Raw genomic sequence first — 14,389 nt, 5'->3', positions numbered from 1 at the left:
TCCAATAAGGAAAAGTATGCTTAGAGAAAAATGTAAAGCACTGTGTACATTAGGAGTTAGTCTATTGGCTTTCTGTTTGTCTTTTATTTTCCTATCCCATGCGAAAATACTATAGAAGAAATTCTAAACGGCTGCATTCTAAATAAACAGCATCCACTGAGTTCGTATTTCTCTTTAGTTTTGTCTACTTGCCTCATCTTTGAGTTTACTGACTATTGAGTGATTGTTTAAACCTTGGCATTTTATTCCCTTCAATCTTTGTCCTACACTGGTAGGACAATTGCCGAATCTTTGGAAGAGGACAAATATTTAATTTAGATGTTATTCTACCTTCTCTACTCAATGTATCCCTATATATTTTTTTTCTAATTATGATACTGAATAAACTTTTGATGGCATTAAATCTTCCTCATCTGTGCTCAGGAGACTCTTGAAGCTTTTTCTGGAGGTCCTAATTTGCCTTTTATTTGTCTTAACTTGGGTCAGAATGTAGCCCAATGTCTAGCCTCTTATATAAGTCTACAATAATCTACAAACTATAATCATGATTCTAGTCCTTTCTCTATGGTGGTCCATATTCCAGCTCAAAATGCCTTCTTTCTTTCTACCATAAGAAAAAAAATGCTTCTGTAACTATTGATTTTCTTCTTCTTCTTTGCTTACCAGCAATATTTACATATATCTGGGCTTTCCTTTTCTTGTCTTTTCTCACTTATATATCAGGAAATACCTTAATATGTTACCACGAATTTGAAATTTGGTTCTCAACTCAGAAGAGACTGATATTTTGAAAAAAATTCTAAAACATGCTTTTTTAAACATACCACTTTACTGAGTTATAATTGGTATATAATAAACTGTACACATTTTGAATGCATAATTGAAAACCTACTTTTGAATAATAAACCTCAACTCATTTTCCACAGAAGCCCTGATTTAGGTACCAACCTATCTTTCTCCTTGTCTTCAAAGCTAAGCTTGTCAAGGGCACTGTTTGAACTCACTTTCCTTAATTACTCATCTTCCAGTAAAGTCCATTCTTTGTCCCTCCCAGTCATGCTTCCGTCCTCATTCCCCAACTAAAATCGCCGTGGCAATGTTCATCTGCCAAATCCAGTGGATATTTTCTGGTCTTTTCTTTGGATTCTTTGTGACATTTGCAACCATTGACCATTGTCTATCATCTTGAAAAAGTCAACTTTCTTGGCACCCACAGAGACGAACTCTTTAGGTTCCTCTCCTATCACTGACATATTTCCTTCTCAGTCTCCTTCTACCTGCCCTCAACTGGTGGCAGCACCATGGCTGTGCCCTTCACTGCTTATCTTCTCCATCTCTAGTCAACCCAAGTGAGCTTGTGCACTCAGTTTCCGACTCATCCTGAACATATGTTGACGAATCACAAGTAGGCAATTTCAGTTTAGATTTCTCTTCTGATGTCAGATCCATATATATAAACTGCCCAATAGACATTTCTACCTGCATCTACTATAAGCAGATAAAGCTTAATATCTTAGAAATGCACTTCATTATCATTCTTTAGCAAACCTTCTCTTCCTTCTCTATCCCTTGGCCTACGACATAGGCCTTCCCTGTGGGAAACTTATTCTCTTGGTTGGTGACACAAGATACAAGTGCATGAAATAATCACAAACAAGCTTGTGTTGTTAATGTCAGCTTGCTAAAATAAAGCAGCGAAAGACTCAGTGGTACTATACGACCATTAGGGAAGAGAGCCTTAGCGAACAAAGTCCTGGTGATGGAGGAACGCTGATAAGTGCAAAGAATACTCAGGAAGGTGAGAATGTCAAAGTCAGGAAGGGAAGGTTTATCAGGGAAGACTTTGGAGAGCCAGTGCAACTTTATTCCTTCATTTATTGCACAGATGCTTGTTGAGGCTTTTCCATGGGTCGAGAACTCAGGTTCTGGTCTCAGTGGTTTTCTTGCTCCCGTGGGGCTGATATTCTACCATGAAGAATGAGACCGTGAACATGGAAGACATTAACAAAAATACAATTTTGGATAGAGATTAATACTACAGAGAAGTTAATGGGCTGTAACGAACTAGAAAGTGATTGAAAGGTGAAGGGATTCCTTTAGGCATGATGACAAGGGAAACCTCAGAAATGTGACATTGGAGCTTTTTGCTGAATTAGTGAGTGTATCTTTCCTTCTTTCTAAGCTCTGAAAAGAAAAAAGGTTTAAGGACCAAATTGAACCATTAGAAGAATCCACAGAGTGGGTGTGAGGCACTGAGTTTATTAGAATCCCACCAACAAATCTGGAACAATTGTGTCTTTGTTCTACTTTCTTTGACCTCTAAGGTAAGACGCAGACTTACTGGGCTTTTCTTTCTCACCCAGATATTGTGCTTGTGCTTGCAAGGTGGAGAAAATAGAAAAGTTCTGAGTGAGGAGACCCTCTCTGTAGTGTCTGAAGTGAAAAACCCTTACCAATGAGAAAACTTTGGTCTCCTATTTGTCGTAACGTTATCCAAATCTTAGTTTCTCCAACATATGAGAGAAAAATATAACAGAACTGTTTTTGCAAGTGGCATCCTGAATGTTTATTCAGGGAATTGAATTCAGCATGCTGGTTTCTGGGAAAATAGCAATAACTAAGACAGATTCACATAAAGGTCATATCTTCTAGTAAGAGGAGAAAGACAGGAAAGAAGTAAACAGATCAAAATATAATGTCAGAAAGTGATAAATACTATAGATACATAAAATAAAGGGGAAGAAGGTTAAGTGATGGAGTAAGAGAAATTTTAGGAGGTGTCTCCTGGGAAGTGATATTTGAGGGAGACCTGAAAGATGGGAAAGTACCAGCCATACAAGGGGGGCGGCGGTCAGGAGGGGCAGCGAGTCAGTTGGCTGGGCGTCTGGTTCATTCGGCAGACAATTTCTCACTTCAATACTTTGCTATCTACACCACACTCTTTCTACAAATATGACATTAGACCAGAAAGGGAAGTTCATTTGGCCTACAGACTTCTTATATTAAGAAGAATTACATTAATTTTCCCCCTAAAGTTGTCTCATCATTTTTAATGAACTGATGTCCTCAAAAAGTCCACACTCCATTCTTCTGTAGGAAACAAGATTTATAAAGAGTTGGTGCACTGCATATTTAGTTTTGCTATAGCAGCAGGAGGAGGATAAAGGGGACTAAATACGAAACTGACCTTTTATGGTCTTGTTGACTTTAAATTCAGTGATATAAGATGTAAAAAAATGGAGGAGCCTGGGTGGCTCAGTCAGTTAAGCATCTGACTCTTGATCTCCACTCAGGTCACGATCTCAGGGTTCGTGAGGCCGAACCCTGCATCCGACTCTGTGCTGACAGTGTGGAGCCTGCTTGGGATTCTTTCTCTGCCCCTTCCCTGCTCATGCTCAGTTTCTCTCTCTCTCTCCCTCTCTCTCTCAAAATAAATGAATACAATAATGAAAAAAAGATGTAAGAACCTGAATGCGCACTAAGCATTGTTACAGCGGAGGAAGGAGAATGCCATTCCTCAAAGTTTCATTTCCTAAGCTCATGTCTCTTTGCTCTGCCCTTGGAAAGCCCACAACTCCCCTTGAGGGTTTTAGTTTTTTTCACATGGAAAAAGGAGAAAGAATTAAGACTCACCACCACTGAAGAGAAACCAGCAGTCATTGGTGTGCTTGATTTTCATTGTTTTTGGTTTCTGTTTGAAGATGCTCGCTCTTGGCGAGCACATAACGCTGACCTGGGAAATTTCTGCTTGAGGTTTTCAAATGATCCAGATGAGCTGGCTGACGAGACAGAATGCTTTTCTTTAAAGAGCAGTTTAAGAAGATGATAGGATTTGAAGTCAGAGCCTGAGAGCTGAGTCCTGTCACACATTATATTTGCTTTCGGCGAGTCACAGAACTCATGTTTTGGAATACCGAGGACCCAATGACTATGGTGTTTGGAAGTCACAAAACACTTTGAAAACATTAGTTATTGGCCATTATTATGCGGATAATCGTTCGTTTGTTTTAAATTGTCTTCACAGATTTCTCTCTCTAGGGATTCATTTTCCCCAACACATTTACTCATTTCAGTTTCCCCATACCATCCTTGTTTGGAAGGAGTGTGTTCAAATTACTTAGTTCAATGCAAAGGTGTAATTTGAAAAATAAAAGGAAATTACATATCAGAAGAGGTCAACAAGACAAGTGAGACATGATCTTAATCTAACGCAGGCTGAGAAAAGAGCCCAGGAGGGGGATTTGAGTCAAGAGTTCAAGGAACGGATTTAAGTCAAGAGTTAAAGGGTATGAAGGATGAACTCCGCCGTGGAGAACCAGAGAGAGACGCCGTGCTGACGTGGCGGCATAGAGAGTGCTCAGTTATACGCTCGGAGGTAAAACAGGCCGAGAAGAGCCCCGGCCTGGAAGTAAGCCAGCCCCCTGCGTAGGGGCAGGCGTGGGCCAGAGTGGGCAGGAAGTCCAGAGTAGCACGTATGCTCTGTGTCTCATGAGCATGGCAGCAGCTAACATGTGATTTTCCAGTACAGCTGTCAGCATCAGAAGGCTGAGAGCAGGAAGGAAGAGCAAGTCCCCACAGGCCTAGTGACGGGGGGCACAGGAGTGAGTGATAATAGCTGCTTCTGGCCGCCAGGCAGCAGCTGATCAGGACCCAAGAATCTGGCCTGGGTAGCAGGATCTCAGGAAGCTTTCTCACCATCACCCCTCCCCTCCCCGTCCCACCCCCCTACACACACACACACACACACACACAGCCCCCCAGTGTCTCTTCGACTGAAAGTAGAGCTATTTATCGAGCACAGCCTCTGGAGTCAGAAGGCCTGGAGTTGACTCCTGGTTCCATCATCTATCGGCTGTGTGAACTTGGGCAAATTTCCCAAAACCTCTGCAACACGGTCTACGGGCTGTGCAGGGATCCCCAGGGGTGCTGTGAGGAGTGTGAGATCACATGTGGCGGGCTGTGTACCACAGAGCCTGGCACATAATACATGCTCAATGGATCGGATGAACGAAAATGAAACCGGCGCTGGAGGCAAAGCTGGGTTCACATTACGAGATTCAAGATGGTCTTGCGTGGAGATGTACTTGAGTCCCGAAGCCTGGAGCAGTGGCAAGGATTAGCTAGTGCTACATCTCAGAGGGCCGGCTGAGTTACCTTTATGTCTCCCCTGCCCGATTCAAGGCGCTTCTATAGATTGACACGGGGGGCCCTTCGAGTGAGGGTCAGGGGGAGGGAGGCACCTGTCTGGGAACCTGACAGGGGCATGTATGCAGCAGGACAAAGGCACACACACAGTCAGGTGGGGAAGCCAGGTAACAAGGGCTGAGGGAGGAGGGGGTCACTAGGAGGAGAAATCAGTGATCCAGCCGGCAGGTCCCCCTGGAAAGTTCCAGAAAGCGGGAGGTTGGCGAGAAAGATAAGCACGACTGAGTGAGAAGCCTTCAGGAGAGGGGAGACTTGAGGAAACTGTTGATTTAGGGATACACGGCGGAAGTGAGAAAGAAATTAAATAAGTAAGAGAGAGCGTGACTGATGGGACATGTTTATGGAAGAGAGAAAAGGAGACGGATCACGTGGTTAGGTTGGAGTCACTTTTGGAATGAAGACATTCCTCTCCCAAACAAGGAAGGTGAAGATGTAGAAAAATAGTGAGATGGAACAGAGAGAAGGTGAGGGGCCCTTTACCCAGTGGCCGCAATGTGGGACAAGAAGAAGAAAAAGTCATCTGGCAGGGAGGGCGGGGGATGGGAGGCAGAGGCTTAAGTAAATGGTGTCAAATAGTTACTGCAGGGAATTTGGTAGGAAGCCAACTGGGGTTGAATCAGTCCGCCGGCGTGATTTTGGTGCTTCTGGAATGCACCTGCCCAGGCGGGCTTGGATGGAAACTGAAAGTCGCCTATGCGGATGGCCTGAAATAGCAAACCCAAGCTCATCCCGCCCTGCTGCAGCTAACACAGACTGCTGCACCCACCAACCCCACTTCCTACCGCAGATTCGCCCCTTCTCGTCCTCTCCAGACAGCAGGCGCTGCTCAATCAGAGGTCGCCCAGGCAACCGGAGTAAATGCTGCCCCTTCTCACTTCTCATTCTTACTGCCATCCCCAGAGAAGCAATATCCTCTTTCTCCTTGAAATGCTCTCCCTCTCCTTCTCCCCCTACCTTTTGCACGACAGGTTCCTTCCCATTTTGCAGGTCTCCTTTTAAAAGTCATCAGCTCAGAGACGGCTTTCCTGAAACTCTAACAGATGGTTCTTTCCTGTACTGTGTTCTTATAGAATTCCCCTCTTCCACTGCTGTAACATTAAAAAAAAGAAGAAGAAGGAAGAGATGTTGGCTTTTTAAAAAAAAAATGTTTATTTATTTTGAGAGAAAGAACACCAGCGAGTGAGGGGGAGGGGAGAGAGAGAGAGAGAGGAGGGAGGATCCCAAGTAGGCTCGGCACCATCAGCACAGAGCCTGATGCGGGGCTCAGACTCACGAACCATGAGATCCTGACCTGAGCTGAGATCAAGAGTCAGATGCTGAACCGACTGAACCACCCAGCCACCCCAGGAAAAGACCTGTTGCTTTGCTCATTTTCTGGGTCCCCAACTAGCCTGTAAGTTTCCTGAGGCCAGAGATCCAGGATTTAACACATAAATATGTGTAGAATGAAAGAATGGACAAATGAATGGATTAACTTTGTATCACCCCTTTCCCCTCCCACTTCTTCTTGCCACTGTGTATCCTTACCCCTGACTGACGGTGGCAAAAGGACCAATCTCCACATCAGAGGTCCCAGTGTAATCTTCCCACTGTCAGTTCCATCAGCCTCGGGATCCCTTCCTCTGTCAGGCCCCTCTGGTCCCCTGGGCTGTCCTATGAAAGCATACTGTCCAGTTCTGTTCTTCCTTTTGAGAGCCTTCCTTTCACTAACACATCTATTACTCTAGATGCAGACATTTCTTGTAATTTCAAATACTTGCAAGAATACACTCTCCAGTTTCCCGACAAACACAAGCGTGAGACATAATGAGGGCTGAAGAGATAACCTGATCTAGAGGCAGCCCTGAGAACTGCAGTCACGATGTGCAAGCTGGGAAGCAGACTGAGCCCTAGTGGCCATAATGGTGAGCATGAGACATACTGCGAGCAGGTAGGTCAGGTAGCAGAGAATGGGCACTACTCATGAGTCAGACGGTGGTTTTCTGGAACTATTTCTCTCAGCCTCAGAGTAAGCTGATAGGGAAGACTCCCGGAGAAGCAACTGCTTACGAGTGTGGCCTCTGGAGTCAACTGCATAGAGGCAAATGCCAGAGTCGCCTCTGATTAGCAGGGTGACCTTAGTCAAGCCACTACATCTCTCTGTCGGTCAGTTTTCGTAGCTGTGAACAGGTGACAGCCATTGTGCTTAAACCATAGCGTGTTTGTAGATGTTAAGGACTTAGTGCATCAGGCACTTAGATCTGTGCCCGGCACGTCGTAAGTGCTCATAAGTCAGCTTTTAGCCATGGACGAGAGTCCAGTCATAAGCAGAGGGCCTCTAGGTGTGGTGCCCGTGGGACAGGTACCTGGGCTCCGTGCATCAGAACCAAAAGGAGTGCCTCACACCCTGAGTTTCTGGTCTGCAGCACTGGGTAAGGCCCAGAACATATGCATGTGCTCCGGGCTGAGGTTCCCACCGACCTTCCTGTGTGTTCTCTGCTCACATGATAAGCTTCCATTGTTCTTCACCAGGGTTGGGCCCTTCCTGGACCCCTAGTCCCGCTGGCTGCCTAGGTCCCCTCCTTGGTCAAGCCCATACGTGTAAGGATCACACATGAGCCTCCCACAGATTCTGCCACGGGAAGAAGGGATGGGGGCACCCAGGTTCCAGCTACCCTACTGAGGAGAAGTTAAAGACCATCTTTCCTGCCATTTTGATCTTTCCCACATCGCTCTGCTTGCACCCCTTTGTGTAATTATGAAATCAGAAATTAGGGTGATTATGGAACTCTGCAGTCAGCCCACACCTACGTTTCCAGAATTTTTTTCTGTGACCATCGTACTAGTACCTTAAATGCTTTCAAAACTTGTCTATCTGTAGGGGCGCCTGGGTGGCGCAGTCGGTTGAGCGTCCGACTTCAGCCAGGTCACGATCTCGCGGTCCGTGAGTTCGAGCCCCGCGTCAGGCTCTGGGCTGATGGCTCAGAGCCTGGAGCCTGTTTCCGATTCTGTGTCTCCCTCTCTCTCTGCCCCTCCCCCGTTCATGCTCTGTCTCTCTCTGTCCCAAAAATAAATAAACATTGAAAAAAAATTTAAAAAAAAAAAAAAAGAAAAACTTGTCTACCTGCCATCCCCCAAGCATATTTGAGAAAAACTGTGGAGTCTTTCTCTTCTGAACTTTGGCTGCTGCTTTTCCTTTTCCTCTGCCCTCACATGGCCCATAGTGAGAGCTCAGCCACGTCTGGAGCTCCCTTGCAGGGTGACAGGAGTCCCCCATGGACGTGCCGTTGGTTTCTGAAATGAGTGATAGACCCTTTCTCTGAAGTCCTAGACGTTTCGGTTTAAAGCATCATTTCTCAAATGTGCCTACCAAACACTTAGGGAATTTTGGTGAAACGCATGTGGGTCTGGAAGTTCTTGGTGGGGACTGAGACTCTGCTGATGCTGAGGGTCCTCGTGCCTATTGATGACACTTTCTAATTGTGTCCTAAAAGTGTTACCTGTGCTGTTTCTCCCACTGTATTTTGAGCTAGTTGAGGGTGGCATCGGTACCTTTATACATCTTTATATCCTCCTAGGTGCCTGGTCCATTGTCTCATTGTTAGTGCACAGTAAATATCTGTAGAATTCATGGAAAGTGCTTAAAAGCTCTACTTTGTGTCAGACTGGGCTTAGATAGCCAAAGCTGCCCTTCTCCCTTACTTTTCCTTTATTGGTATATCCCGTGTCACTTCTACTAAAACATGTAACCTCAATCCTGGGCCCAGTCTGTCACTAGAAAGAATCTCCTTGATGCTAAATGCTGACGATTTTGAAGTATTACCTACCTCATGAATATCTGACAGAAAAAAAGATCTCCTGAGAGGTCAATGTTTAACATAGATGATACAACATCATCTATGCGATGTTTCTCGTGTTGCTCTAGGTAATGAATTTCATAGCCTCTTGCTGAGCAACAGCTCTCCTGGGTATATCTGAACCATGGGAGAAACTTTCCTACCACAGAACGTTATTAAGAACTTCCAGAAACGGGAGATCTTTAATTATATAGATACCAGAGTTGGATAGACACTCACAGTTCTTCTTCTACTTGTGCTTCTGAATAACCACTCACCTACCTGGTGACCTGGGGTGGGTTTTTGTGGTTCAGGCTTCACAACTTGCTGCTGTCCTGGCTCTCTGGTGAGCGGGCTGGTGGTAGTTCTCTCCATGGTCCCACACGGCGTCACAGGGTATGCTCAGTCTTGGAAGACGGAAAATAAAGAAACAAACAAAACATGTCTAATCCTTCCCAGTGGAATTTCTGCCTCTGTTCCACCCATGCTTCTCCTGGGGGGGAGGGGGGGGGGCTTGTGCTGCCTTGGCTGCAGTTGCTGCTTTTAAGAATTGATGGGCCGGGGCGCCTGGGTGGCGCAGTCGGTTAAGCGTCCGACTTCAGCCAGGTCACGATCTTGCGGTCCGTGAGTTCGAGCCCCGCGTCGGGCTCTGGGCTGATGGCTCAGAGCCTGGAGCCTGTTTCCGATTCTGTGTCTCCCTCTCTCTCTGCCCCTCCCCCGTTCATGCTCTGTCTCTCTCTGTCCCCAAAATAAATAAACGTTGAAAAAAAAAATTAAAAAAAAAAAAAAAGAATTGATGGGCCTTGTGGTGCCTGTGGGGCTCAGTTGGTTGGGCGTCTGACTTTGGCTCAGGTCATGATCTCGTGGTTCATGAGTTCGAGCCCCACGTCGGGCTCTGTGCTGACAGCGCAGAACCTGGAGCCTGCTTCGGATTCTGTGTCTCCCTCCCTCTCTGCCCCTCCTCGCTCATACTCTGTCTCTTAATAATAAATAAACGTTAAAAAATTTTTTTTAAAGACTTGATGGACCTTGTAATCAATGCATAGCCTCCCTCCTTGTAATCAATGCATCTTGTAATCAATGCATCTCCCTCCACTCATGGCTCAATGTCCACAAATTCAGACGCTGCAGGGAAGAGAGGGAGAAATCAGTTCGTTTCAGACAAGAAGTCACTTACTTTCACTTTCTTTACCACCTGAACTATGGCTTGCTGGAGAAAACTTCTGGCCCCCCCTTGGGGCCTCCTTCATCCAAATGTCCCTTTGCCCATGTCAGCCCTCCAGCCTAATGTCCCCTCTGTGGCACATACCTCTGTGACAGCAAGGACGTAAAGAACTGAGCTCTCATAATGGGATTCCAGGGCCTTTAACACTTAAGCAGTAGGATATATTTGAGCAGAAGGGGTCTTCCTAGGACCCTGACCCCATTCCACATAGTGAGTCATTCCCCGTGCCTATGCCTAAGTTGTGCCCTGGCCAGAGGGGGGCATCTCATTGAATGGATCGTTACTTTGGGATCTGCTTTGTCCTAGTAGCCTCATGTTGGCACAACAAAGTTTCTGAATGTGGCTCGTTCTCAGGCTACAAACAGCCTCCCGCCTTGAACAACTGATGTATAGAGCTGCATGTGATGTAGTGTGTAGGGCAGTTTGCCAATGGAATATCACGGATTGAGACAAAGAGGCTTTCAGAGCCCTCTTCTTTAGAGATTCCTTGCCCATTACCTCAATCCTCCAGTGTCAACCTTAGTTTTTATTCTGGCCACATTAGTAATCATTTGCCCTCACACAAAACACAGGCGTCTTTGTGCATCAACATCATACCTTATTCTCTTCTGTGGGAGAGGGTGAGGCTGTCATTCACTCATTTAAAAAGAACATGTTCAGGGTGTGGCCAAAGGCTCATCTGAAACCCTAGAAATTGTAGGTGGAGAGTATTTCACAGCATGTTTGGGGAAGGCCACCGGGGGGGAATTATTAATAGTCTTGAGCAATAACAATCATGTAGGCTGTTTCAGAAATTAACTTAATGTGAAAATAGAGGCCATCTGACTTGCTTAAATGTCCAGAAAAGGAGCATATGGGCCCAAATTTGGCTTTAATTTCCCTTTGAAGTTAGTGGGTGTGGCAGGCGCTTATCTAATCATGACATGTGGACCAATGTTTTGCACATTCAGGACTTTGTAATGAGATGCGGTGTTTATTTATGTTCCATACGTCTCCCTACAGACTGTAAAAATACCCTTTGCAACCCTGTCTAATCATTACCAGTGCTGACAGTCAAAGCTAGTGACAGAAGGTAGGTTTATGGGGCAGTAACACTGCCCAGTTGGCATAAGAGATCTATTCCCAGAAAAAAAGGTTTAAGCAATCATGTGGACTTCAGTCTGAATAAGGGAGCTTCAGTGGCCTGGTGATTCCAAAGTAATGATCTTTTGGTCAGGTTGGTAGTGAAATAGGAATGTGGGAGAGGTGGGGAAGGTTGTAGTTGATGGTTGTTAAATATGGAGAACATGAGTCTCATCTCTTTCAAGGTCACACTTAAATCCCAAAGTCTGTCTGGTGTTTCCACCAAAATGCTCACTGGTCACTCCCTGAATTAGTTTCTATTTACTAAACATTTACTAAATACTCACTAAATTCTAGGGGCTGGGGGAGCCTCAGGGAGTCAAAGAGAAAAAGATGTGGGGCCTAGATTTAGGAGTTCTGTGTCTTATTCTGAATCCCTACAGGACAGTGAGTATGATTCCCAAACCCGCTACTCATTGGAATCACCGCTGTAGCTTCTAAAATACTGATGCCTAGATCTTTCCCCAGATATATCAAATCCGAATCTCTGGGACTAAGGTCCCCAGACCTATGTATTTAACGAGTTCTTGAAGACAATTCTTATGCAGGTCAGCTCTGCAAAAGTCTGCAGATCTGAGTCTGGGGACCGCTCACCGACACTGCTTTCTTCATACATGGCAATGTATTAATTGTTTTATGTGTCAAGCTTATACATACAGCTTGATTGAAAATTACTTGAAGGACTGCTTCTTATATTCTCAAAACAAATCACAGTTTTGTGTGCAAACCTTTGATAAATCAGTGTTTTTAAAAGCTTGAGTGCCTATTAGAATTTTTTGGAGAGCTTTTAAAAAATGCTGATACTAGGACCTCACTCCATACCAACTAAATCAGAAATTCTAGACACTGACTCCTGAGCATTGATATAACCAAAAAACCCCTACCAAATTATATATATTATATATATATATATATAATTATATATATTATATATATTTATATAAATAAATATATATATATATATATATATATATATATAAAATTCTCCAATTGATTCTAATATGAATCCAGAGTTGAGACCCATTGGAATAAACATTTGCTGTTCATGAGGATAAACTTACGAAATTAGTTTCTTCCTGGAACCAGCATGCAGCTTTTGATAATTCCTTACATTTGTGTGGTTATTTTCAGCTTTCAAAGTGCTTTCATCTGTCTACCTAAAATGTTGTGAACCCCTGGAAGAGACCTTAGAGGTGGTCTATGCCATAGGTCAGCTAACATTTCTACAAAGAGCTAGATAGTAAATATTTTAGGCTTTATGAACCTTACGTCAAAACTACTCTGCAGCTATAGAATGAAAGCAGCCATAGGGAATATGTAAATGAATGGGTATGGGTGTGTTCTAATGAACGTTATTTACCAAACAGGTTGGAGCTGGATTTGGCCCTCAGGGTGTTATTTACTAACCCCTGGTTTACCCAATGCTCTAATTTTACAGATGAGGAAACCGAGCTCCAGTTGGTGATGTGTGGGCTTAGATCTCATGGCTAGCAAAAGGCAAAAGTGGGCCTGAAGTTTAGGTGTTTGGACTTAAAAAAAACCAAAATAAACCCAAACAAAGACCCATAATCAGCGAATAGTATTTTTTAAAATTAAAGCATTTAAAAAAAGTTTTTCTCCTCCTTGTCCTCTGTGTCTGACTGGCTTGTGTCCTGGTGGCTGTGTCCATGTTTATCACTGTACCCAGAATGCAGGCACCTAGAGACTAGAGGCGGAACTTGTCCAGTGATGTCCCTGGGACCCAGGGCAAAGTAGTGCCCAGTCCATGTAAGTGAACTGAGTGTATCAGAGCCGTGAATTTGGAGCTCTGTCTCAGGTGTTTATTTCAAGGCAACCTAACCCCGGCTGGCTCATTGACTTCCTTAACTATCTTATGTTAATATCTAGCTTACTAGGCTGTGCTTGTGCTCTTTGTAACTTCAAATAATGTTTACATAATGACAGAAAACGTTTTGGGGCTGTGGCAGTAGATAAAGCAAAGGTCAGAAGTCTAATTATTTTGAAAAAGTTGACCTTCATGTTTTGCCAAAAAACTGTAAGAAATCAATTTTTTTAAATTTATTTTTGAGAGAGAGAGAGAGAGAGAGAGCTGGGGAGGGGCAGAGAGAGAGGAAGACACAAAATCCGAAGCAGGCTCTAGGCTCTGAGGTGTCAGCACAGAGCCCGACATGGGACTCGAACTCATGAACTGTGAGATCATGACCTGAGCTGAAGTCGGACGCTCAACCGACTGAGCCACCCAGGCACCCCAGAAATCAATTTGACCATCATTCTCTCCAAAATTGTTTCCTGTTCACTTTTTCCTCAGTCCAGGCATGTAGGACATATACAATATGTTTCTCTCCTATGTTACATCCAGAAACCTTTCTCTCTGCACCCCCTCCCCACCCTTCCCCCCCCCTCCCCCCCATTGTTGTGCAGTCTCTCCAGTTTGACCTTGGAAGAGACTGTTTACAGTTGGGTGAACCTGGGACTCTCCTTTCTTGATACAAGCTCAGCAAATGGGCAGGAAAAACCTGCAGAACGTGTTCAGCAATTTCAGACTATAAGCAAGCAATCCACAGGGAATAGGGGGTGGGTATTACTTTATGAAAGCAATTAAAGCCTTCTCTCCCTAAGTTGTCCACACACCAGGCTGAGCAGCAGCCTGAGAAAGTTGCTCATTTACCAGGCAGGTTTTCTGGTTCGCATGCAAACAATGCCATCCTGCTTGTAAAGTGCAACATGCTGTTATCCCGTGTCTCTTGCCTTATCAAAACATGTTTTTCACACACATAATGTCTTAGTGTGGAAAAGGTGCAAGACAGAATGTTATGGCCTTACAAGGGACAAAAGAAATTTTTAATTTTTTTAAGCTTTATTTATTTTAGAGAGAGAGAGAGAGAATAAGTGGGGGAGGAGCAGACAGAGGGGGACACAGAATCCGAAGCAGACTCCAGGCTCCGAGCTGTCAGCACACAGCCCAACATGGGGCTCGAACTCACGAACGGTGAGATCACGACCTGAACTGAGCCCAACTGAC

At 44.6% G+C, this 14,389-nt stretch overlaps 1 long non-coding RNA gene across 1 annotated transcript; it reads right to left on the bottom strand.

Annotated features, from left to right (window-relative positions):
• Positions 1-860: 860 nt before the first annotated feature.
• On the bottom strand, positions 861-6,287 carry LOC123590640. The gene is made up of 3 exons (XR_006708886.1): positions 6,160-6,287; positions 3,634-3,779; positions 861-1,965 (listed from the first exon to the last, which is right to left on the bottom strand). It is a non-coding gene; the product is annotated as an uncharacterized LOC123590640 (long non-coding RNA).
• Between the last annotated feature and the right edge of the window lie 8,102 nt (positions 6,288-14,389).

The sequence above is a fragment of the Leopardus geoffroyi genome, chromosome B4 (assembly GCF_018350155.1).
Source record: "Leopardus geoffroyi isolate Oge1 chromosome B4, O.geoffroyi_Oge1_pat1.0, whole genome shotgun sequence".
In the NCBI taxonomy this organism is placed as follows: domain Eukaryota; kingdom Metazoa; phylum Chordata; class Mammalia; order Carnivora; family Felidae; genus Leopardus; species Leopardus geoffroyi.
Note: the sequence above shows the minus strand (reverse complement) of the source record. Positions and strands in the feature narration are given on the sequence as shown.